The 23,928-nt window shown below is 43.5% G+C and overlaps 1 protein-coding gene across 1 annotated transcript in view; it reads left to right on the top strand.

Moving 5' to 3' along the window:
- Positions 1-23,928, top strand: part of STUM (stum, mechanosensory transduction mediator homolog) — a gene marked incomplete at both ends in the record, with an annotated part of 38,127 nt that overhangs the window by 5,201 nt on the left and 8,998 nt on the right. The gene's annotated exons all lie outside the window — the stretch shown is intronic.

Below are 23,928 nucleotides of genomic sequence, written 5' to 3'. Positions count from 1 at the left end.
CTATCAGTAGGCTTCACTGTTGGGTTTTGATCTTGACAGGATCAAAAGGTTTTTTGTGGTGATTTCTTCATCTGCTTGTGCAAGGCAACCTGTGATAGAATACCTGCATCTTGGTTACTGCTCCATCGCTGGCAGTGGTATCAGCTGTGCTGTAGATATTCCTTACGGTGAGGTAAAGTTGGGCACCAGAAGCACTGAATCTGCAGGTTTCTGCTCCTGCAGGTTCTGTTCTTGTCAGTATGGAGAAATCCATTGATTTCTTCTTTTTTTTCTAAAACAAAGATTTAAGTGACAAATCTGAATGTCTTATATAACTTACTTGGCTGATCAGACTGAACAGGCACTCGACAATCTTGCCAGCACAGGGTAGTCTGGAATATTTTTGTGCCATGAAGTGTCTGGACCATCTAAAATGACAAACAAGCTTGAAAAAGATCAGAAGTGGTTCTCAGATAATTTGTGATCAGAATAAATGCCAAATTATTTCAAGTTTGTAGCTGCTTGGTTGCGACAACTCCAGCTTTGTATGTGATCAGCAGAAAAACAAGGTTTTATCTCTGCTGAGGGATCTGGCATGATCCCTCGGTTTTAATCCAGTGTCCAATGGCATCATGCCCTGATGTGTTTTAGGAAAAAAAGCTGCTTTCTGCTTTGTGGCTCTATTTTATTAGCCCATACTTGCCTGAATACTTAATGTATTCTTATTCTTGTTCCCTTTCCTATGATTTATACTGAATCCCTTCCCTAACTTTACCCACTTAGCCATAATAGTCGCGTACATACCAGCCATCATCCTCCCATAGCTTATTCTTGACTTTAGTCTCTACCACAGTTGAAATATTTAGTACTGTTTATGTCCTTTGATCAGTATTTGCTCTTCATTCCTAGTTGGTAGAAGTCAGCTGTTGAGCTCTACTTGCATTTACAATGACTTTTTGGTTCATTTCACTGTCAAGCTGTGCACCAACCTAGTGCTGCTGCTTTACCATTGCTGCCACACCAACTTAAATGCAAACAAGTTTCTCTTCCCTCCCTCATGCCTTCTGTTTCCATTAAAATAGAAGACAAAAGAAATGGCCAGTGGCATTTTTCATTGGGTTTTGTTCACTGCTTGTCATCAAAGCAGTTCTGTGGAGGTATTCATTACTTAACGAATACGTAAAGAGATAGAGTTTGCTCAGCATCTTGCAGTCCTGTTTGTCATTTAATGCAATTTGGACAAATGTACTGGAAGATTTAGAGTGAAGGTGGGAGCAGGCAGGAGAGATGAGCTGTAAAATGGCCAAGTAAACCAACTGAATTTTAAGGAGTCTGGAATGCTGTTCCAGAAGAAGGTTGTGACGTGGAGAAAAATAGAGAATCAAGCCCAGAAGGAGAAAAGTACGTTCACTGATAATTGGTGAGAATGCCAAAGCACTGAAACTTCTTGCAACAAGAGAGAAAAGGAGTGAAAGGATTCAAAGATGAAAGTAACCTGAATGAGGAGATGAGTGCATTTCGGCTGGTCTGGATTGCAGAATGGGCTGAATTGTTCTGCTTTGAATCAGTGGGTGTCAGAGGTGTACAAAGTGATGAAGCACAATTGCCTGCAGCAGTTCGCAGGCAACAAACTTTATCTCTGCTCTGTAGTGGATGTGTTCAGGATGGTCAAGGCAGGAGCAGGAGGTTCCTCAGGCTCTTCTTTACCCATCAAATCCCATGAACACAAACACAGCCATAGCAGCTGGCGCAAAGGACAAGGGTGAATTTTAGGCTGCATACAATTTGCAAAGATTCTAGTCAATAGAGATAGAACAGGATAGTTCAGTTGGAAGGTACCTACAACGATCACCTAGTCCAACTGCCTGTCCACTTCAGAGCTGACCAAAAGCATGTTAGGGACATTGTCCAAATGCCTCTTAAACACTGAAAGGCTTGGGGCATCGACCACCTCTCTAGGAAGCCTGTTCCAGTGTTTGACCACCCTCTTGGTAAAGAAATGTTTCCTCACGTCCAGTCTAAACCTCCCCTGGTGCAGTTTTGAACCATTCACACATGTCCAATTACTGAATACCAGGGAGCAGAGCTTGTCCCTCTCTGCTTCCCCTCCTCAAGAAGCTGTAGAGAACAATGAGGTAACTCCTCAGTCTCCCTTTCTCCAAACTAGACAAACCCAGAGTCCTCAGTCCCTCCTCACAGGACATCCTTCCAGCACATATCTGAAAGAAGGTAAATCAGTTTAGAGTGTTATACTTCAGTCCGGTGCTTGGGACGTTTTTAGCATGAAGGTTCTGGCAAACCTTACTGGCAATTAAAAACATTATCTGTGCCTTACACAAGTTCTGCTGGAAGTTACTGCTCCAGCGGCGAGGGAAGCAGAAGGGAATGCTCACCTCTGCTGCAGCTATTGCAGTTCACAACCCAGCATCTTGCTTGAAACTGCAGTTAGAGCTCATTTGCCTTTCAGATGCTGCTCTGTGAACTAGAGCACTTGTGGTGTGATGCACCGTAAGGAAGCTGGTGTGGCAGCCGTAACAGAGCTGATGTGTTCCGCAGCAGAGAGCTGGAGCGGGCATCACGCAGCAACCTTAGACATCATTGAATACAAGCCAGATGCAGGACATGACCATCAACGTGGGCGCAGCCTCACATGAGAATGAAAAGTTTGTGTTGGTGAGCTTGCTTTAGGGATTCAAGGAATGAATCCTGGGTTTCCCTAATTCTGCTGAAGATTGGGACTTTTTCATTAAGTGAAGGAGTTAATCCTTCTTCCTCTTCCCAGGGTTTTTGAGCATTTGTGTTAACTAGGAGCTCCAAAAGGAAAATATTGTAAAAGCCTGAGAAAAATCACATGCAGTTCTACCTAGCTATACCTCACTTGTTGATTCCCAAATGTTATAAACTCACTAGGTTTCATTAGGTGTAGAGTCAAGGGAAAAAGAAGTAGACAGAACAGAATATTTGATTTAAAATACTCATTTCCACAGGCTGTTTTTTCTCCATCTTACCACTTTAGATGGAGTTAGAAGCTGCTCCCACCTTCCTTCCTCCTTATTATAAAGTCCTTATAATAAAGGCAGTTCAAAGCTCAGTTTTTCCATTCCAAGGGAGTTACAGGCCAAGCAGCCTGAAACTTTTGATAACCCCTCAAAAGGCCTAGCAACCCAGTCCTGACTCCAACAACATTTGGTGTTTTCTTAGAACCCTGTCCCCCGAGGCTCTTGATTAGATGAGAATCTTTGCTTTTAAGAAGAGAAAAAAATGAACTCTCATGGCTTTGGAGCAGGATTTGAAGATATGATCCTGTCTCAAGAAAAGGGAAGCAAATGGAGGGGGAGAGAAAGTTTCGGAGAACCTGATTAATGATTTTTCAGCACTATTATACTGAGCAATAATGATGGCAATATTATACTGAGCTTTAAAATAGAAGCAGATACGTTGCTAACTAATTTACAACTCTGCCAGACTAGACCAACCCATGCACGCTTACGCCTTTGAGCATATGATCGTGAAATATCCAGACTAGTAAACATAAATGAGATGATTGATGAAAGCTAACTTAGAAGTTCCAGTATAAGCATACCCAAGCATTTTCATGGTCAAATCTTGCTAGAGGGAAGAGTGAATACAATCAATAGAGGAACTCTTGAAACCTAATTGTGTTCACCACAGGGGCTCAACATGTACCACATGTCTAACTTCAGTAGCAATGCTTATACAAGGAACTGCACGGGGCACCGAGACTGCCATCTTTGTGGACATGAATTTAAACATATCACAGCCAATTATCCATCATCTCACCATCTTGCCATTTATCGAGGCTGAGCTCTTAGTTTGCCACAAGGACTGATGAGTATTTACACAACACTTAAAAGTGCCCTGATTTGTGAGTAGTAATTTTGTCTGTTATACACAAGCAAGCTTGTAAAGGATGCAAAACGTGGATGGTCAAATTAACCCTGAGATTGTGTTGGAAAAACAATTAACTCCTTCAAAATAAGAATGTTGTCTTCACAGAGTGTTTGTACATACTTAGGTAAGCCCTTGAAGAACTGAGATGTTAATGAAGATTTAATAAACTAGATTATGGAATGGGTTGCCCAGGGAAGTTGTGAATGCTCCATCCCTAGCAGTGTTCAAGGCCAGGTTGGACAGAGCCTTGGGTGACATGGTTTAGTGTGAGGTGTCCCTGCCCATGGCAGGGGGGTTGGAACTTGATGATCTTAAGGTCCTTTCCAATCCTAACTAATCTATGATTCTATGATTCTATAATGAGCCATTGTTAGGAGTTTACTATGTTAAAAAGTTGAGTCATTTTACAAAGTATGAATCATAATATTTATACGAAAATATTTTACCTGAAACAAAATAAACCCAGTGATACATTAGTGAAACACTGTCCAGCTGAAACAGTTTTGCTGTTTTAGGTTTAGAACATGTCTTTATTTGGATGTATTTATCTATTACACATGCCCAGATGGTGAGGTGGGATCTTGGGTTTAAATAATTTCTTCCTTATGTAGATAGAAAACCATTTGTTGTTTTTCGAAGGCATTCATAAAAGAATGGATTTTAGATTTCATAAATGGTTTTGTTAATTTGCTATTTTTATAATACTTGCAAGACCTCTTCTGTTGCCATGACAATTTGATTTCCATAAACATGATTTTTTGTGTGCGTGGATGTCCAACGTTGTATTTTCTGTGCTGTGTTGGGAGGAGATGGCAACTTGATACCATAGGAATCACTATGCGGAGAGGTTCATACAGCCAGGCCTCTTTCATGGGCAGTGGTCAAGATTAGATTCTTTACAATAAGATAAAATAAGCTCTTGGATCGAGGTTTCTGTATTTGTATTTCCTGTAAATTAAAAGACTATTTTTCCATGTCTCCTTGTAACCGTGGATTTGGAGTCAGGAAGTTTTCAGTTGCCTTTCCACTGAAAATTGCTTCCAAGAATCTTTAGACTAAATTCTAGCTAGAAGTATGGCTGGACCTCCTTGGATCTACATATATGAAAGAGTTGTAAGGGCTTACAACTCACTGTCCTGCAACCCGCTGTGGAGTTGGTTTCGTAGTGGGAGGGGTTCACAGGAGATTCAGGACTGTGAGAAAGCGTGTGAAAATGGAGATGTGTAACAAGAACAAAATCCTTTCTAGCTGTGGGATCATCTCCACACCTTCCTTTTGTCTTTGTGACGTGATTGCAACAAATCAGACTTGTTCCCAAACCCATTTGCGCCAGTCTGGTTATTGAGTAACCTGTTGAAAGGTTTTCATGTAGTTAGAGATCTGAGTTAGTGCAGATTCTGTGGATTGGCCATTAAATTATCTTCCTTGATCTATTTAATTGTGGAAGCCTTGCCAAATCTTCCTATCTATATTACAAGGATAATGTTTTTGCTGTGTCTCTCTGTTCTTTAGCTCTGCACTTGGTAAACTGATCAATAACAGAGAAGGCTTAGCAGGGGGTTTAGAAAACAAATCATAGAGTCATAGAATGGTTTGGGTTGGAAAGGACCTTAAGATGATCCAGTTCCAACCCCCTGCCATGGGCAGGGACACCTCACACTAAACCATGTTGCTGAAGGCTCTGTCCAACCTGGCCTTGAACACTGCTAGGGATGGAGCATTCACAACTTCCTTGAGCAACCCATTCCAGTGCCTCACCACCCTTACAGTAAAGAACTTCTTCCTTAGATCCAATCTAAACTTCCCCTGGTTTAGTTTAAACCCCTTACCCCTTGTCCTACCACTACAGGCCTAGATGAAGAGTTGCTCTCCAGCATCCTTGTAGGCCCCCTTCAGATACTGGAAGGCTGCTATGAGGTCTCCACGCAGCCTTCTCTATTCCAGGCTGAACAGCCCCAACTTTCTCAGCCTGTCTTCATACAGGAGGTACTCCAGTCCCCTGATCATCCTCGTGACCTCCTCTGGACTTGCTCCAACAGCTCCATGTCCTTCTTATGTTGAGGACACCAGAACTGCACACAGCGCTGCAAGTGGGCTCTCATGAGAGCAGAGTAATAGTATTTTTTAAATAATCCCAATATTTTAGACTCAGCATCATGAGGTTTTCTTCCTCCTACTGAAATTCTATTGTGGCTGCAGAGGGCTGGTGGGATGATTCCTTGTCTCATGTGAAAGAGAAAAGAGCACAGAAGCTACAATCATTGGCAATTGTGAGTACAGAAACGTTCTTTTGTTTTCTCTTTTAAAAGCCAGAAGGTAGTTTTATACATTGACTTGCATCTGAGTACTTATTTCATGCAGCCCTCTGCTCCTCCCACACATCCCACAGAAACAACATTCAGATGGATTCTCCTTTGAAGCTGACTCCCTGAGGTAATCTAACTTTCATCTTGTTTACATTGGTCAGCTGTACCCAGTGATCTGATTTTTGTGCCTTGAGAATTAGTCCCTTACATTGTGTACTGTCACAGAAGGCCAACATTCATTCACACCCACGTGGCAGAGGTGTACCTAGCTGCACAAGTGCAAAGCAGAGCTTGGACCAAGCCATGAGTGTGAATAGAACTGGGAGGACTCTTGTGTTCAGCCATTCTGTGTATCGATCCAAATAACTCCCTACACACAAGGGTGCCAACAGGCAAATTCTCATTTCCATTAGAGTTAAGCCTCAGTATTCCCACTTTGGAGGGTAGATTTCAAGGAAATGTAGTTAAAAGTAGGATCTCTCTCTTTGTGCTGTTGAATCTTAATAAAAAGATTCAAATCTGACAATGAATGAAAGATCTTTTTTCTGTGTATTAGCTTAAATATGGTATACATGGTACAATTGAAAATCTGGCACATGTGCTTATATGCTCTGATCTCAGATCGGTGCTTACAATCCACTAGATGTTCTTTCAGTGCTCATTTAGTCTGTGTGCCAAGGCAGAGCTGAACAGAGAGGATGTCCCCTTCCTAGTTGCTCTATGGACTGCAGGTCACATTGCTTGGAGCAACAAAGAGTCATTTGTACCAGTGCAAAACAGGTACAAAACCTTCCCATTTTGAGCGAAACCCACTTGCCAGACCTGAGAATCCACAACGTGCAGCAGTGTGATGTTGAGCCTCTAGGATTTTTAATTCTTCTAACATTGAGCTAGCCCCTTGAGCTTGTTCCTGTTAAGTATTACTGTAAAGAACTGCGCTCTTACATTGCACTTAAAACCAGGGAAGACTTTCCCTACGTTGCAGTACCAAGTTGGACTTCCATATCAGCCAGCAACTAAATCTGAGGCTGTTGCATCACAAAACTTACTCTGCTTTCTCCTTTACAAGTGAGGTTGTTTTAAATATTTATAACACTTCGCACACTAGTAGATGTTCTTTAGCATACTTTGGAAGAGGAATGATCCATAAATGACACGAGACCTTATTTCAGTGACCATGATTTAAGTCTTTCCTGAGAAGTCCACTGTTTACTGATGTGACAAGTGCCAAGTAGGTACTTCAGCAGGGTAGGTCCTATTACAGTACAGAAACATGAAGGAAGAGTTATGTCACACATTTAGAGTGTTTACAGTCTGAATGGAGAAGTCAAAGGAAACGACCTGCTGCAGATTGTCCCGGAAGTTAGTGGCAGAACTGGCAAGAGAATCTACATGGGCATGTTACAATGCAGTCCCTCAAATCCCACAGCCATACTTTAGCTTCCATTAATCTCTTCCAAGGAAACTGTTTTTAATGAACTGCCTCCATCACTCTTGCACTTTGTGTTCAACAGGAAGCAAGGTGGTATCTGTGCCACGTGTTAGTGAAAAAGCAATGAGTAAGTAGGATGGACAAGGCAGTCTGTAGTTCGGATGTGCTGGTTACTCCCTCACGGGATCCTATGGTCTACTTTATGCCTGTGAAAGCTACATACTGTCTTGTATGAAGGGAACTTCAGCATGTTTTAGTTAGTACATGGCAAAAGACCCCAAAGCCAAACAAGCACAGATGCACCCTAGGATTGCCATTTGAAAGAACACCAATTTGTACTGTGCTTTGTAGTTTAGTATTAACAGATAATTGCAGCAAGTAGGTTCCACTGTGTTCCTGCTTGTTTATGCCACGATTGCATGCAAAATGGGGCCTGTGACCTTAAAATGTACCATTTTAAAATACATTATACAGTTGTGTAGGTGACCGTGGCACTGTACAGACAGCAGAAGAATGGTTCCTACCACAGAAGGTTGCGATATAAATGTAGCCCCAAGAGTCAGATCTGATTTAAAAGAAATCTTAATAAAACCACACAATACAGTGTAATGAAAAGAAAAATACTTCCTTGAGTTGTATGTTTAAAGGCAGAGTTTTAAAGGCACAGCTGGGACCTGTTTCTTAGCAACAGGGCTCATCTGAGCCATACAAACAGTGTCATGTTGGAGAAAGATACCCTCAAGAAAGGCAGTATGAAAAGAGCTAGAAACATCAAATTTAGATGTCTTCCTGCTGTTACAGGAGCATTGCATCAGCATTGCAAAGCCTTCAGGCAACAACCAAGGTAATTTTGACAAACTGTAATGATCAGAACAAAGAACTGGTCTTTACTCCTCTTTCTCAGCATGGAATAATGGCAGAAGTATCAAGTTATGTGCACTGGTATTACAGAGATACCATAAACCACGGTTTAGGTCCCATCTTCCTTGTGTATCCATAACAACACAGCTGCAGTCTACACTGGGGGTATGGAAGTCCTGCAGGACAAAGTCCTTGCTCTGTTGCAGCTCATGCTGTACCCAGTGCTAGATGTTTCAGAAGAAGACCTTTAATGAACAGAGTTGACTGCAGTAACTTATGAAATGCTAAGACGAAGAGAACTAGATAAAGGGCTGCTGTTGGTTAGTATGAACGTTAGGAGAAAAGTGTCAGTATGTTCAAAACAGAAGAGAAAAATATATGCAGAATTATTTGCATATGTAGAAGAAATATTGAAGGGTTATAAATAGTTTTGGGCCAGACGTTTGAGAAGGATAAGAACTATGTTCGTGTTCTCTCCCTGCTGAGTGGTTTGGCTCAGCTGTTAAATCTTCACTAACTGGAACATAAAAAGCACTTTTCCAATAGCCTTGTATCACCTTAATCCCAGATCTAAAATGTGATGTTTCACGTGGATACCATGCATGGTGCAGACTATGCCTGTCTTATATGATTTGCCACTAGACTAGCAATGATGAGACTGAACTCTTCCACAGCACCAGACAGGTTCTGCTTTGTACAGCCAGCCAATGTGTCAGCAAATGCTCCAGCACCCTCTCCTATTACTCCTTGCTTCCTTAAGGTATGCTCTGATTTAGGGACTTCTACCCCACAAGTTGTAATTGCATCCCTCTTTTGTAATAGCCTTTGACCTTTCTTCTATGTGTATTTGATCAGTATTAGTTCAGTTAGTAGCAATGAGAGTTGATCACACTGTCTTTGCTTCTTCCAATCCTCTTCCCATTCTCATCCCACCCTGAATCTGGTCTTACCTTCTGTCAGATAGGCAAATAGAAGAGCAAGTTCCACATGACTCATAGCTACTAGCATATGCACTGGCTTGAAGCATCCTGCTGCCAACCACACCACCTCTCAGGTAAGGCATGGTGGGCTTTGTGCAAGGCATCATTCCAGCTTCCAAACATTCAGCCAGAAGACTGAACACAATCCTGATGGCAGCTCATGTTAGTCCAGTCCCCCCAAGAGCAGAGGAAGAGTTATGGGGGAGCTTAAGCAACAATATTCGTTCTACCTCTGCAGGAACAGGTTGCTTTTGGGGCTCTTTGCACAAAGAGCAGGGTGATCTGTGGATCTTGAACCTAAACTTCCCTTCTCCTTACCATCATCTTTCCTTGCAAGGAGTCACCACAGGACAGTGGTTTTAGAGGACAGTATGATCATTACAGACTTCAGATCCTACTGTAGGCCCTTCCACACTGTCCTAATCACTTTAATCTGAGATAAAGACATGTAGTTTGCTGTGGATGGCTTTGATGTGTCAGTGTTAGTGGTCCTGTTCCAATCCAATGCCAAGGAAAGCAGTAAAATGCAGCTGCTTTGTGATGTGGTCCTAGTGCATTGACATCTTTGGATTTTGGATGGAATAGATATTTTTCTCTAGAAAACACTAACTGTAAAATTGAAGGTAATTTTTCATGATTGCATCTGGTTCAACAAATGTTCCTTTAAATGACAATAACAGGCTTCTGCTATCAGATTGTTCTATGTAGCACAGTCAGCTAAAAATACATGCTTATTTTTTTCCATTGCAGGCACAATAAAAGATGGCAGGATAGAGGTAATGTGTCAGATTGTTGCTTTTGTACAATACTGTACTAGGAATCTTATTTTGTAAAATGTGAGGGAAGAAAAAATGCTCAATTTTATGAGTAAAATGAAAGAAAAAATAATTATTTCAGCTAGAAATGTGGGATTATTTAATGCTTAAGTGTAGGAAGCTGTAATAACTGTAGAAATAAACTTCAGGCACCTATAGGGATTAGCATAGAAAAGTAAGGAGCTCCTAAGTAGGGAGAGAACATTGTGGTATATAACAGTATATCAGTGACCTACTCTTTCAAGGAGCACGCAGTATCCCATGCTTTAAGGAGGGGGAAGCATGAACTCACCACAGTTTGTGCTAACGAATAGCTGTGTCTCTGCCTCTACTTACTGACTTTGGGCAGGTGAAAGCATAGCCTTATGTCCTTTGGTGGTTAGAATTGCAGATACCTATGTGTGTAAGAAGTCTCTGACCTATTAAGTAGTCTCAAAAGAGTAAAGTCACACAGCAGTGATTTAACTGATCTAGCCTTTGTAAATTCTTAACACGGATGGGGACATTTAACTATGTAAGTTCCTGCAACAAGTTACCTTGTGCCAGCAACTCCAATAGATCCCCAATTCAAGGTGTGGAGGTTGAGTTGCAGGGCTTATATAGATAATAGGAACTGATGTTCATCAGCTCCAGAAGTCTTGGAATAGAGAGCATTTGATATGGTGTGTAAAGGCAAACTCTGGCTGGAGAATAGGCTACAGTGATTGAAGTGAATGTAAGAAAAGAAGAACATTGAACTTGTTGATTTGAAAGAGAAAAGGAAAAAGTATTTGGGGTGACCAGAATGCACAGAAAAAGGAGAGAGGGAGGAATTCAATAGGTAATTCTCCTTTTCTCTTGACTTGCAAGCCTGATTGATGAGAAGGTGGTTGGTGGTGTCAGTGAGAAGCATTCACTATGCAAGGAAATGGAGTTTGACTTTGCTATCTTTGCTAAGATAAAAGGATGTTCAAGCAGAAATAACAGAAAGACTAGGCAGGACATGGAAAAAGTGTCCTGAAGATATACAGGAGTTGAGTCACTGGTATAGAAATAGAGATTGCACATGAAGGCTCATGTGTGGATGGAGTTTGAAGAAGGCATGGTATGGAGAGAACAGAAAACAGGGGGAAGGGAGTTGCAGAAGCTCAGTCTGTGCTTCTGTGCAATAGGAAGAGAAAGATGTAAAGCAGGGTGAGAGGTATTGAGGACATGATAGGAGAGAGACATACTGCAGGTGGAGCAGAGGTCCCAACACTCACACAGGCTCTCTGCTGAAACCATTGCCACTAAGGTCTGCAGAGGGGACCGAAGCCTCATTTGCAAAAGAGAAGAAAATTAAGGTAATGTTGCAACATCTGCAGGGCAGAGGTGGGGAGGAAGGTGGTTAGGGTTAGCTGGAGACAAGCGGAGCTGTGGGACTGATACAACTCTGCCAAAGTAGGAGACTTAACAAGAGGCCTCTTTCTGTAGTGGGGTAAAGTGTAAATCTCACCTTCATTTCAGCTGTGCAGTCCCATAAACTGCATTCACATCACAGTGAATATATATATCACAAGCAAACAGTGATATAGTGAATCCAGAAATGAGCTTAAACCTCAGTCAGCTGTGAGAAGCCATAGAGTTACAGGAGCTGGATAAGTAGTCTCCCAGCTATATGGCTTTCAGGCACACAGTAAGCCTGGAGAGCCTGTCAGCATGACCAGGCACCATGGTCCTGCTCAGGTAGGGAGCAAGGAGAGCAGCAACACTGGCTGCTGTATGGAGCAGAACCTGTTCCTTACACAGCACAGACTTGCTAGGAGGTTAGGAAAGGGCAAGTATGCATATAGGATCAATTTCCTGCGATTTCTAGTTCTCCTTAGATATGTATCCATGCAATTCATGTTGGCCCTGTTCAAGTTCACACTTTAATTTGATTCAGCCTCGCACTGAGCAGCAGGCATAGACCCTTCATGACAGCCTGTTACTACTATTCAAAAGAATAGTCTTTCTGCTGTTTGTACTCCTGAATTGCTGCCAAGATCAGGTTAGACCTGATGAGCCAAATTAATCCCCAGTGTAACTCTGTAACACCGTCAATGTGTTTTTTTTCAATGTCAATTAACATAAGTCAATGGATTTATGACAGAGATTAACCTGGGCCCAATACAGATGTGTTTTTTGGCAGAAGGAAAAGAACAACAACAGTGATGAATAAAGGTTAGATGGATGGGCCTTTGGCTGTGCCTGCCCTTTCAAGAAGGGGTTTTGTTCTATGCCCACCCCATCTTTCCAAGGAGGTGTGTTCCTCTGCCTTCCCTGCTGCTTGCCCCACAGTTCTGAACCAAAGGAGCCTTGCAAGGTGCAAGTGGCAGTCCTTGGTGGCCTGGAGATTATGGAGCTTTTTGAGCCGCTCCAGAGACCCACAAGCTTTTAAGAGAGTAGTTGATACCAGTTCAGGAGAAGATATGGTAGGAGTAGCCTTGGGAATATTCAAGAATGGCAAGGTGAGCTATTTGATACAGGGAGACTCTTCTGGGGCTCATGCATTGCCTACCACATTGAGGTCCTAGCTGGCATGCAAATAGCAAATATGAACTCCCTTTCCTTGGCAGGCTTGGTACCCCCCCCCCCCCCTCAAACCAGCCCTATTTAGAGAACACCATAGAAAACTAGTTAAGAACTCAGGTGAACCCTTTAGCATTTAGATAAGGGCTTCCAGCAGTCTTGTATAGAAGAGTTGAATCATCTTACCATTATCCCTAACCTGATTGTAACTTATTCAACATGGCAATTATATAAAAGAACCACAGGCAGGATGAAACTGATAATTTCCAGTTTCTCATTGTATAACACTTTCCCTGGTGTATCTCACTCCATATAAATCTTCTGTAACCTCTGAAGAACGGTGTCCTTGACTCACTGTATAATAGGGGTATTACTTTTCATATTTCGCTCAGAATAATTGCATGCTATATTGTGATGTTGGGAACTTGGTTCTTTGTGATATCTACAAACAAATGCATATGCACTTTTATCTGATGCCCACCAGTAGCTAGATATTAGAACTCATTCAGTAAAGGGGAGATCTGTCCTGTAACAGAAATAAGTGTAAATCAGATTCTATTTCCTGAAAACTGGAAATGCAGGAACTCCTAGAGACATGATGTGCAGGGAGCATTCAGATGAAAAGACCACATGTAAAATCTCACAAGCACATTTACTTGGCTCTGCGGAAACTGGACCTTGCTGGACACAGCTGGCCAAGAGGCATTTACCTGGCTCCTGAACATGACCCGCTATTCATCTGTGTTTCTAACCTGCTCGACTAAGGTGTGCTGTTTGCTTTAGCTTTGCTTTCAGACAAAAGAGGACTAGATCCTGCAGAAATAATGATTTTTATCCAAGTCAGTATTTCTTGTGCATTTAAAGAAAGCCCACACTTTATATAAGGCACCATTTCCCCTTAGTACAAAGGCATCTCCCATCAGAGGCTGGCTGAGCTGTTTGAGATGAGCATGCATGCACTCAGAGGGGCAGTGTCAAAGGGGGGGGGCTGTTGACTTGAAGTTCACCTGTTTTGGCACGATCAGCAACTCAGACATGCTTTCTACTTGGGTGTACTGATTGCTATGAGAGTAGTTGCACCTGATCTCTTAAGAACCAGAACAGCTCTTCAAAATCAAATCGAAAAAGTCATGAAGAGCCCCGTGTTCAAGTTGTGTAGTGACAGAAGGACATGGTTCTGGGAAGAGAAACTGAGAAAGATTAGCTAAGCCTTGTATAGAGTAGTTAAAGTTACTGAAATACCATAGAATAGCTGAGGCTGGAAGAGACGAGACTTCTGCAGGTCCCCTAAGTCCTTCCTCCAGGTGAGTTATACAACAGCAGGCTGCTCATGTTCTTGTCCACAATATCACAGGTGCCTGCTGATACAGGTACAGTACAGTAACCTCCATAATCTCAATTTTCTCCACCTAATAAGAAATTTTCCTTTTAGAAAATGATGATAGCTGGGCTGAATTCACTTGTCTTGGCTGGTGCTCATATTCACAGAATATGTAAGATCATGGGTCACTCCAGCCTGCTCTATTTATGGAGCCTGCACTAGGGTGATGTCAGGCATAAGGTACCACAGCTCATTTCTCTGCTGCCAACAGCTCGTTTCTCCACTGCTTTTGTTGGTCTGCCTGAGGCCTTTCCGTGGGGAGTCAGAAAAGCTCCACAAGACTCTAGAGCTCCCTGTCTTCCTCACAGGAGCAAGACTGTAGACAGCAGGTGTAGAAGCTCATTCTGGCTATATGCTTCACCTCTGCAATTATAGCTCCCATCTTAGAATCGTAGAATCATAGAATAGTTAGGGTTGGAAAGGACCTTAAGACCATCTAGTTCCAACCCCCCTGCCATGGGCAGGGACACCTCACACTAAACCATGTCACCCAAGGCTCTGTCCAACCTGGCCTTGAACACCGCTAGGGATGGAGCATGGGTTGGTTGCAGCCCAGCTGTGTGTGGGTCATTGTCATCCTCTGTAGTTTTCCTGGGTAGGATAGGACATCTCTTTATTCTCCATTAGGTAAACTATCATGAAATGAGATTGTTTGTTTTCTGTCTGAATCACCTGGCGGTACCAAGGACAAACTTAGCGCATAAAGCATCATCTCCTAAATAGTTCAGATGTTACGTACATGAGTGAAACAGCAGCTTTGCAATGGGTTGAGTAGATAAAGTGCTTTACTTTTCATCTAGGAAAGAATAATGCTTTTATATGAAAACAATCCTTTAAAAGCAAGACTTGGTCACTGTCTGACTTACAGTAGCACTGAACAGAAGGGATATAGCCCCATCATGTTAGGTGCATGAAAGATATTGAATTTCCTGGGACAAGACTAGCTAAATAGGAAAAGACTTGAAATTAGTGGTGCTAGCGCCTTAATAATGTTACTCTAGCACTGCAAGAATAAAGTCACCACTTAAGATTATTTAGCAAGCAGCTGTAAAGCTGGGACTGGATTCTGGTCTCCCAAGTCATATTCCAGACCCCCGGGTGCAGCCCCACACCTCTGGGCTACCAAGTGCAACTGTCAAGTCCCCTTTAAGTCCTGCTTGAGACACTTTGGCTCAAAATGCATGCACCGATACATCTTGGATTGAAAAAAAAAGGTATCTGTTAGTCTCCTGCACATCTATCTCTGAACACTTGTCATGGGTTTGTTTTACATTCCTATGCTACGTAAAAGATAGCTTGTACTTTGGGGTGATTTTGGAGGCTGATGCGCGTTATTACACTTCCATTTCAGTTGTCTTGATCTGTAGCAAAACCTAATTGCTCTGCATCCCCATCTAACTTCCTAATAAGATTAATCCTGGTTTGTGTCTTGATAGTGCCTAATTAAGATAATTTGTCTTCACAGTTAAGGACTCCACAGTATTACAGCAAGCTCAGATTCACTGCTCTGTGAATCTTAGTAGTTAATCTATCCTTGCACAAGCAGAGCAAATGCAGTTTGGTAGCTTCAAAGGGCTAAAAATTCATTGCAAGGCAGTGATCAGAAAGACAAGCTGCAGACCTTACCTTGAGCTGTGGCTCTGTGGCTGCTTGTCTGAATGCAGACAGATAACAGCAGGAGAAAGACCCTAATGTTGCCCTTCGCCTGCTGCTTTCCTTCTGCTGAATGAGGACACCCTGAAATGGGTAGTAATAGCATTTAATTATATGTGGGAAGGCAGAAGCAGGAAAACAGATGAGCATTTGATCTGGTTTCACCCAGCAGAACACCGAGTGCCTTTACGAGCCCTTCACTAAAGTGGGAGTTGAGACTGGAAGGTCACACACACCCGCTTCCCACTCTGTATGCCACAAAAATGAGCTTTACCTGGTACAGGCAATAAAGAATAAACTTCTGGTCATCATTATGTAGTTGGCAAGAGCCTTTGTGAAAGTTCTTGAGAATCCATAGCCTTTTCCTGTTTATTTTTCCCCATTGCAAAGCTCACTTCTGAGAGCCTTTCGGAACTGGAGGTATCAGAAAGCCAGAAAGCTTTCTTTACAGGTGGTTTCATGGTCACTCGGAAGCAAAAAGGGACTCTCTGCAGACATTCTGCTCTTGAAGCTTCCAGGTTTGTATGAAAAGCCACATTCTAATTAATTAAATATCAACAGCATAAAATGGAACGACTCAAATTTTATTTCTGGATGTGCATTAAAAAAAACCCCAGAAAACTGATTTCTGGGGATGCTTGAGAATTGTGAATTAGGATCACAGTCTTAAAAACATGAGATATTTAGTGGAAGATTCCCATCTCTTTGGTTCCCCTGTCACTTGGATCCTGAGCCCCTGCAGTGGGTAGGTACAGGGCAGCCTGGGACTAGGAGAGGCGTGGCATAGCACCCAGGCTGGTGTTCCTGGGTAGCTGGTTCAAGGAGAGGGGAGTACAAGGTGGAATAAGAACCTAGCTTAATTGTAGACTGTGCAAATACAGGAAGTTCTGCATGGCAGGAGACAGCAGAGTGAGACCAGCAAGTAGGACTGTTTCCATGGAACATAGCTTTTAATTTGCTGATAAAATTACAGGGCAGCATGAATGCATCCACTTAGGGCAGATGAGCCTATAGCAAAGTGCCCTATGCTGTAAACAGCGGTCATGCCTTATGTTTGTTGTTGTAATTGGAAGCCAATTACATTATTTCTCTCAATGCTGGCATACTTAATAAGGATGCCAATTAATTAAAATTCTCTCCTTATTCCATTAGCAAAGAAACAAGTAAGGCTGCAGTGGCTCGGTTCTTTTCATAGCAGCGCCCCTGGCTAGCCGCAGAGCAAGGGACATGTCATTTGGGCTCTTTGTTCCCTCTCTGCATCATGCAAACAGCCTGTGGTCTGCTTCATAGCAAACATCTATCTTACAAATCGCAGAGTACTACTGGGAACCATATTAGCTTTAACCAAGCTAGTCTAGCTGCAGGTAAGAAGCAAGCCACATTAATCTCTGTGGAGCTCAAGCTGCTAGGCTACTTGTGCCTAAAGGACGACTTCTGTACATTCAGCAGAGTATTTATATCTCTATAGCATAACAGTCAACAAGGCAGGTGTAGGGAATAGCTACAGTTCTACTTGGACAGGCAGGGATACTCAAGTGACCCAGACAGGAGCCAGAACAGTTAGGAAGGAAGATGTCTGTTTGTGAGGTGCTAGCATTACATCAGGAAGAAGCTGGGAATGAGCGACAAACTGCTTTGTGTTCAGAGAGTTAACCTGTGTGTCAGCTGAGGTGAGGGGCAAAGAATTTATCGAAGAGTGGTTTGGGTTGGGAGGGACCTTAAAGCTCATCCAGTTCCAACCCCTGCCATGGGCAGGGACACCTTCCACTAGACCAGGTTGTCCTTGCAGAAGTCTGAGGTCTGCCCCACCGCCATAGGTTACTCAGTGGGGCCCTGCATCACCATTCAGCAGAACTTCTCCAACCTCAAGTATTTCAAGCACATCCTTAATTTGAAGCACAAAGTCAACAGAATTAAATCATAGGGCTGAATTGAAAAACTTCACCCAAGGATTGTGGAATGTCTGGCAGTGGAACAAGCTGTGCTGCAATCTCACTATTTATGGGTGGCTGTTTTTAAGTGTTCAAAACATTGCAGAGGAAAAATAATGCCAGTGTCTCCATATATAATTAAAGCATTAGTAAGTCACTTCACCTTCATGCAACCCCTCTGTGTCATTTAAGATTTCACCATGTATTTTTAGCTGTGAAAGCTTATTGCAGTCAAGTTTTAAAGTTTGTGTTAAAAAGCTGCATTTTCAGAAGAGTTAACTTTCTAAAGCATTCAATAGGAGAAAAAGTCTCATATTTGATGCAAAGGCAGCCCTATCTTACTTGCTCGTGGGCCGTCTTCTGTAGATGCTACATAAACATTGTCAAGTCTGTTCTGACCACATGACACAAGCCTACTAATAACAAACAGATGCAGAGCTCGGTGCTGGAGCTGCAGGGATGTACTAAAGCAGTTGTGATCAGTCATGGGCATATAACACTTTGGAACACGCTGGACTTCTTTCCACATACATAGGGAAACCAGAAAGCTAATCTTAAACACAGTCTGCCTTCTGTAGACTTGGGAGTTGGAACAAATCCTGTGGAGAAAAGAACTGCAAGAGCCAGCTCTTACTTGTCAAGCAGCTGTGTATTTTTGTCCATAGTGAGGCCAATAGGACTGTACAGAGCCAGAACTCACTTTGAACGTCCTTCCGATATGGAAGGGGAAAACAAAAACAATGTCCTGGCAGGAGCTAAACAAAGCATTTTTAATAGCAGGCCACGGAGGAAAATTCATGAGCTACTCTCCATGGCAACATCTAGGTTCTGTCACGTTTGCTGCCTCCACTCTCTCCTTCCCTTTCTCTTCTCCCTCTCCTACCCTTTGGCTTCTGCTGTTCTTGCTCAAGTCCTGTCCGCATTGCTCTCCATGAGACCTGACATTTGCTGGCCACCACTTTGCCGGCAGGATGCCTGCACATCACTGATGTTCCCCCCTCACAGGAGTGTTTGTTACTTATGGGATTCAGACTTTCAGAGGTGCTGCCTGGGATGAAGAAAGCCTCCTTTTTTTCCAAGCTGTCCACTGCTCCTGCTCTTCTTCCCTCTCAAATCACTGAAGCCACCTATCCATCCCCTTGCAGTGTATTTGGCAGGGGTAGGCTTTAGCTTGTATGGACACTGGGATGGGAAAGAGAGCTTTGCCAATGGCTATTTAATTAATCTTTAGCCTGACGCCCAAGCCTTTAAGGTGTTGGTCTAAATCACCATTATTTCTTAAAGAAAAACAGGCAATTGGACTGAGTCCTAGCTTACTTCAATGGCTGAAATGAACTATAAGGGGAAGGATGTAGGGAACACCATTGACACTCAGGTTGCATGTCCTATTGGGTGGGACACCTAAGCCTCCCTGGCACTGCAGCACTACACTGCAGTCTCGTTTCTTGAAATACAAAGAATGTAGAGATGGCAAGTCCAGCACCCACTAACAGGTGAAGAATATGTGTGTAAACAACAGCTTCCATACCCTGGACTAAACACTGGCCCCAGCCCATAGTAGCAGCACGAGTTCTTCAGGAGAAGGCCATAGACTTTTCAGCTGGATGCTCTGCTCCAGGAGTGCTGCTGTGTGCACCTGTTTTCAAAGGGACCTGTATGACGAGTGGCTCTGTGTCTTCTGGTGCTTGCTTTGAGTGCCTCTGAGGAAACTGGATGGGAATATGCTCTTGGCAAAGGAGCACATCTGGCCATGGAGCCTAGCCCAGCTAATCAGAAGAGGTTAGCTCCCTCAGGACATGCTCCAGCCTCAACTTTTGCTGCAAACCAAGAATTCACTGTATGCCTCCTGCCCGCAATCACAGCTCTCAGAAGAAGCTAAGGCCCCAACAAAAGCACTGTATTCAGAGTGTGAGAGCCATAGTAGATAACACACCGGTACATCAAGTATTCTTCTGAACCAGCCTTTTCTGTTCAGAAAGCTGCAGTAAGCTTAGAAAGAAAGCTCTCATCTCAGAGGGTTTAGGTGGTATGTCTGCACTGGCAGGTTCTCTCTGGTGCAGCCTAAGTCCTAGTGAATTCCAGCCACGCAGAGACTCAAGACACTAGTGAGGGCTCGCACTGACCAGAACACTGGCAGGGGGTTGTACTTTGCTGCTGTTTTCTCAAGCAAAGACACAAGCAATTGCTTTAGGAGACTTCAGCAGATAGTCAGTGTTAATGCTTTGCAGCTTCACTTCATTGTGTTGTTAATAGTGCCCTTTCCACAGCCCAGCCCTATCCACCTAAGCAGAGGAAAAGTGTTTTCTGCATTAGCAAACACTGCTATAGCCCTTTCTTGGGCAAGTTTTAGTAGTTCTCTTTCCCTCATCATAACTCAAAGGACTACAGCTTAGCCTATGGATTAATGCCAAGGACGGGATGCTTCCACAACCGAAACAATGCCCTACAACTCAAATTAGGGTATAAAAATGAGTTCACAGCACTTAGAAACCAATGATGTCTTGACCAATAGATGCCGTATTAACTGAGGAAATAATTACAACCCTTATCACCCTTCTCACCCAGTTTTTCTGACTCACGCAAGCAAGAACGAGCACATCTCAGGAATTTTCAGCACATCCACATCTGCCTCACGTACCTGCCAACACTGGTGACAGCTAATAATCATTTCACTTAAAAAAATTCAAAGGCACATCAGACATGTCCCCACACAGAGCCCGCACCTGACACAATACAGCTACACAGGTATATCTCCTCCCCACCAAACACACACATTAATTACATCCCCCACTGTCGATCCAACAGACTTACTCCCACAGACACCTCAAGTCTCATTCCTGCATGCTTACCTGTAGCTTTGCTCCAACTCCTGAGTTATAACATGACCCTAGTTTTCCCTCTGGGAGCAGAAAAGGAAGCGTTACACCTCTGCCTTACTCTCAGCACTAGATAATGTCCTAAATGACCCCTAAGCTTGCAGGAAGAGAATGGAGTATTTCCCAACTTCAACCTGTTTCCAGGTTTTTGTAGGGTAGGGATCATCATCGTCGCCGCCATCATCATCTGCACATGCTGCTGCCCTGACTGCAGTGATTTAGGTTTCTGCTGTTCTTGCACCTGTAGCAGGACCACTCATCAGGTGTGGTTTCCTTGCAGCACAGATGCTTTCCGTTGTGAAGTTTCAGGCATCTGGCAGTCAGTCGGAAGCCCACTAACCAGTTGTCTGTGTGCTCAAATTGCTTACACTTACCCTGTGGCCATCAGTGTCTTGTCTCCCTCTGGTTTGCACCCTGGTTCCAACCACTTCTGATGTTTCTGGGGTGCTGCCATCAGAAGTGTGCTCAGAGCTGGGTCCTCCCCATGAACTGGGCCAAGCCCCATGTCTGGCTGAAGCTTTTGCAGGAGTGCCCAGGATGGGCTTTCTTGCAAACAACAAAAAGGAGAGGAAAACTTCTCATGCAGCCTAAGATATTCCATAACACAGTCACTGCTGCGCTCAGCAGGGAGGAGGCCACTCAAGGCTTGACCTCATGTCTTCTTCCACCCAGCATAAGCAACCCAAACAGAGTGACTCAGGAGGGCTCTCTCCAAGGGTGTGAGTTTTTCCTCCAAGAGGAAACCCCCCCCAAACTATTCCTCTTGTGCTGTTTTGGTGTACTCTGGGGGGCCAGGAGTGATGCTTTTGGGAAGGCCATGCATACATCCACCCATACACACACACTCCAGCATACACCAGAGAGGAGAATTGATCCTGCAATGACAACAGACCGGAGACGAGAGAAAGGGCAAAACCCCTCCTTTGCCTCTCTTTACAGTGTTATTCTGCAGATAACACATCCCCTTCATGTTCAATGGGTTAAACTGTTGGAGACAAAAAGTCTTCCATATTTACTGGTGTAATCTAAAAATACCCTAATTCTGCTGACAGCAAAAGCAAACACAGGCTCCCAGGGGCTCTCTTTCCTTGCCCAGCCCTGTATGGATGCCTCAGCTGGCTGACACTGCCCCATGTGAGATGAGATGAGTCAAAAGAGTAAGCTCAGATTCCCATTGCCTCCCAGCCTGGCCCTGAAGCTGCTCCAGAAGGACAAACCTCAGCTCCCACCCTCCCTGTACTAATTAATGTGAAATAGAATAATCCCAGATTTTACTGTGGTTTGGGTATTTTTCATTGGGAAGATACAAGAAACATTTGCTATAAATTACTTATGCTGGCATACGGGGGCTTTCAGTTTACATCTGCTTGCAATGCCAGCAGTTTATGTGTTTGCTGGTTACACTCGCAGCCTGAGACCTTTTGGGGCTGCTGATTTATTTGACCAGCATCATCCCAGCTGCAGTTAGTGTACCTAGTTTATGACTTCCAGGCCATAGCTATTCAAGTGTCTGAATGCTTGGACAGGAGGGGAAATGGTTTGGTGCCCCAGCTCTGACATAGCCAGGAGCTATCAGCAGACCCAGCTTGCTTGCCTTCCTCCTCCTCCTCTCCACCTCTCTGCTTCCAGATGCAAATGCTTCCATATTCGGCAATGTGTGACTACGATGGCTTCTTAAGGGGAAAACATCTACCTTGGCAAATGCATTTCAGTCTTTCTTCTGCTTCACATCTTAAAGCGTATGTGAACTAGAGAAAAAAACCCTTCTGTTTTATGCCTGCTGGCACGTCTCAAGTCTTGTACTTAAAAATGCCAACTACCTCCCAAAGTTAATCATAGCTAATAAAGAAAATGCACTGGCATTGGAAAATGAATTGGCTCCCATGAGTAGGAAAATGGCCTGAAGGGGGAATCATAAACCAAGGTCCATGAGATTTTAATCCTAATTTCTGTATCAATTCCCTGTCCAAGGAAGGACACTCAACTGCTTTGTTTGCTTTATTCCTTTCTGAATGGGACTGGACATTAGCTTAGTCACTGTGGTGTTTAGGGGATTAATCAGCTAATTCAGCAGCTCACTAATGATGTAAAAATCTTAAAAGCTTCACTGGAAGGATTTGAAGCTGTAGCTTAAGAATTATTGCTCATTTGTGGCCTTTCTTTTGGTCATAATGCCTTGGAAGAGTTAAAAGTAAGGCGAGAGGGAAAGGGTTTCATTTTCATTTCAAAAAGAGACATGCATTTCCATTTGGCAAGATTCTGTATCCTGATGGGAAAATGTAAACACGCAGTCTCTGATCTTGCCTCAATCCATATTCAATCTCGGAGAGTGCTGTGGTGTAACTTTGCAGACAACAGGATCACAAGCATGGGGGAATGTTCTAGGCTTCCTTCTGCTTTGGGGAAACTATAAAGGAAGAAATATGTGATGTGGGGCAGAGATCTCTCGTAATGTGCCAAATGGAGGACACAAAAGACATGGAAATCCATGGGAGAAAAGGCTGCCCCTCTCTCTGCCATACAGCTGCCTCCCAGCACCCCAGCAGCACTCCCCCATTCCCCTCTGCCCTGGTACTGCTCCAGGTAGCAAAGAGAGCAGGAGGGAGCGTAAGAGCAGATGGAGCCAGCGGCAGGAAGGTGAATGGGGTTTCAGGAGCTGGGGGAGTGTTGGGAAGATGCTGGAGTTGAAGCCTGCAGAGGATGACGAGATTAAAACCAGGCTGTAGCCAGCCTTCACCAGCATTTCAACATCTTAATTGCCTGTTACCCTTGTGACCTATTGAAGGCGATAAAGCAATGGAAGAGATTACCTCCTCCACCACCCTGGCAGTACAGGATGAAGTGGTATTTTGCTCCTAACCAGATCCTTCTGCTCTCACTGTCTGGTGAGGTCTTCTAGAAAGGTTTAAACCGAGTGTTGCCTCCCCATCTTCAGTTAAACCAAAGGACTCCCTCCTTCCTCTGAGTTTAACAAGGCACTTGGGGGAACTGAAGATCACATGCAGTCACATCTTACAGGGTGTTTGCAGGCTTGCGTCCTGTGATACGAAAAGGGGTAATGCTTGCAGAAGCCACTGGACTTTATGCTGCAGGATTTTTAATTCAAGACATTCATTAAAGACAGCATTTCGCAGAACCATGTTATCCAGTGCAATCCACGTTGCACCTTTGTACCTGCCTTGGCAATGCTGTATTTGTCTAAAAAACCCAAAGACAGTTCATCATGTTAAGAAGTGTTGAAATGCATACATGCATCTGGTGACTGAACCTCCT

This window comes from Psittacula echo (genome assembly GCF_963264785.1).
Source record: "Psittacula echo genome assembly, chromosome: 4".
Lineage (NCBI taxonomy): Eukaryota > Metazoa > Chordata > Aves > Psittaciformes > Psittacidae > Psittacula > Psittacula echo.
This window is presented reverse-complemented; position numbering and strand designations above follow the sequence as displayed.